General features: G+C 39.9%; 1 pseudogene; it reads left to right on the top strand.

Moving 5' to 3' along the window:
• Positions 1-966: 966 nt before the first annotated feature.
• LOC123781215 (heterogeneous nuclear ribonucleoprotein A3 pseudogene) lies at positions 967-2,112 on the top strand (annotated as a pseudogene).
• The last annotated feature ends 797 nt before the right edge of the window (positions 2,113-2,909 follow it).

Here is a 2,909-nt window from a genome sequence, read left to right as displayed (position 1 = left end):
AGAGTGTCTAATTCAGAGATTCTACTGGTAGCCCTACTCCAGATACTGGCTTATGTACTGAGCTTCAGTTTGCTTCTTATCACTTATCTCCATTCCCATTCTGCCACTCCTTCTAACTCATAAACAAGGCAAACACATAGGTGTATGCGTGCACACACTCACAAACACACGTACACAGAGACAGGTTTCAACGTATTTATTGTACTGAGACTATTGCCACTAATCCACTAGCGTTCTTTCTAAAGATTCTATTTGTTTCATTTTTCTCTTAGTCATCCAGTCTTCTATTCAGCAATCATTTACTGATCACCCACTATGAACTAAGATTTGAGCTCAGAGCTGAGGATACACATAAGCAAGTCCAGAACCAATCTGTCTTCCCTATGGAGTTTATAATCTAAATGGATAGATGGATGGTTATTGAACAAATGTAAAATAACGATGGTTGATATGTTTTATAAGCTGTACATGTAGAGATCTATGGCCTTTTGAGACTATATAACATAAAATTTGACTAGGGAGGTCAGGGAAGTAGTAAGTGCATTGATACGTAAAGGAAGATGAGAGTTAAGAGTATTTCAAAAAGGGAAAGGCAGATTCCAAAGGTCCGTAGCAGTGAACTACTGACTGCAACTCCAGGGAGGACCTAAGAAGTGAGGACGAGGGACAGAGTTAAATAGGGTGGGGGAACACCTACCATACTGTCAGATGAATTGGAGCATTTGTGTGATGACTGCTGTTGAAAATACAGATGTTGAAGGAATCCAGACCATCCTTACATCACTCTTATGGAAAGATGATTGGGATCTACAATCGTCCCTTTCATTTCAGTGTTATATGTCCTTAGACCATCACATGCAGGATTCTCCTAGTTTTGAATAGGTTTTTTTCTGTAAAGTCAACTTAGCAAGTTCTATCTTAGATGTTGTGGAGTTATTTCAAATTTTATATATAGGTGATCTCAAAATGGAGGTAAAACCGTGGCTAGGTGGCCCCCAGTGTGATGCTGGCTGTCAGTGCAGTCAGCACCACCGCAGGGAGGAGGTTGGTGATCCAAAGGAGCCAGAGCAGCAAGAAAATGGTTTATTGGTGGTTTGAACTTTGAAACTACAGATGATAGTTTAAGAAAACATTTTGAAAGATGGGGCACACTTACTGATTGTGTGGTGATGAGAGACTCCCAAACAAAACCTTCCAGGGGTTTTGGTTTCGTGACTTAGTCCTGTGTGGAATAGGTGGACGCAGCAATATGTGCTTGACCACACGACACAAGGTTGATGGACATTTGTTTAGTGGAACAAAGAAAGCTGTTTCTAGAGAGGATTCTGTAAAGCTTGGTGCCCATCTAACAGTGAAAAAAGTTTTTGTTGGTGGTATGAAAGAAGATACAGAAGAATAGAATTTGGGGGATAATTTTGAAAAGTATGGCAAGTTTAAAACCATAGAAGTTATGGAAGACAGGCAGAGTGGAAAAAAGAGAGGATTGGCTTTTGTAACTTTTGATGATCATGATAGTTGATACAATTTTTATTCAGAAATACCAGCTATTCATGGGCGTAATTGTGAAGTGAAATAGGCCTTTTCTAAATAAGAAATGCTGTCTTCTGGATCATGAAGAGGTTGTGGAGGTGGGTCTGGCAACTTTATGGGTCATGTTGGTAACTTTGGTGGAAGACAAGGCTATGGTGGTGGAGGTAGTGGCAGCAGACATAGTTATGGGGGAGGGGAGGGTGGATTTAATGGATTTGGAGGTGATGGTGGCAATGATAGTGGTGGTCCTGGTTATAGCAGTAGAGGAGACAGTGGTGGTGGTGGACCAGAGTAAGGACACCCAGGAGGCAGATATGGTGGTGGTGGTGGAGGATACAATGGTTACAGTGAAGGAGGAAATTTGGGAGGTAACAATGGTGGTGGTGGGAATTCTAATGATTTTGAGAATTTGGGTTGACAACAGCAATCAAATTATGGGGACCCATGAAGGGGGGCAGTTTGGGTCGAAGAGGTTTAGGCAGTCCATATGGTGGTAGTTATGGATCTGGTGGTAGAGTGGTGGGTGTGGTAGCAGAAATTAGTAAAAAAAAACCCTCAGAAGTAAAGGGCTCTAGTCCTTAGCAGGATAGAGAGTGAGGAGTTGTCAGGAAAGCTGCAGGTTACTTTGAGACGTCATCCCAAATGCATTAGAGGAACTGTAGAAATCTGCCACAGAAGGAACGATGATCCATATTGAGAAAAGTTACTAAAGCTTAAATAGGAGCCCCTTCTTGGCCCGGACTGTCATAGCCACAGTTTGCAAAACATGCTGCTATTGATTAAAGCAATGTAGCATCAATTAGGTGTACATTCTTGAGGTCTTTCATCTATTGTAGAATTTTCTTTTTCTTTTTCTTTTTATTACATCAGGTATACTGCCCTGTAAATTGTGGTAGTGGTACCAGTAATAAAAAAGGAATTTTTAACTTTTCAAAAAAATAAAATTTTATAGATAGGATGTTTGGCATAATAAAAAGTCTTGGGACTTAAATGTTTGTCATCTTAAATAATTGAAACATTATGTGTAGAAGAGTCTGTTGGTATAGAGCTCAGAAACAGAACTACTGACGTGGGTACAGTTTACTCCCAGCATAAACATGAGCAAAACAAAGAAACAGGAACACCTTGCCATTGACTTGAAGACTCTTAAAATGGAATTGACTGTCTCAGAATAAATTTCCTATACATGGAAATATCAGGGTAAATGATCATTTCATGGGGTATATTTTATGCATTTTGTGAGTGGTCCTGAAGGAGGAAATATTAATACAGTAGATAAAAGTTGAACCAGATAAACTCAAGGACTATCCACTTCTTTGATTCTGTGAATCTAACCTACTTTGGTGCCCTAGTTCAATGCTTGACCACTTAAAAATCAT

The sequence above is a fragment of the Ursus americanus genome, chromosome 18, assembly GCF_024610735.1.
Source record: "Ursus americanus isolate L20-20 chromosome 18, mUrsAme1.1.p, whole genome shotgun sequence".
In the NCBI taxonomy this organism is placed as follows: Eukaryota; Metazoa; Chordata; class Mammalia; order Carnivora; family Ursidae; genus Ursus; species Ursus americanus.
This window is presented reverse-complemented; position numbering and strand designations above follow the sequence as displayed.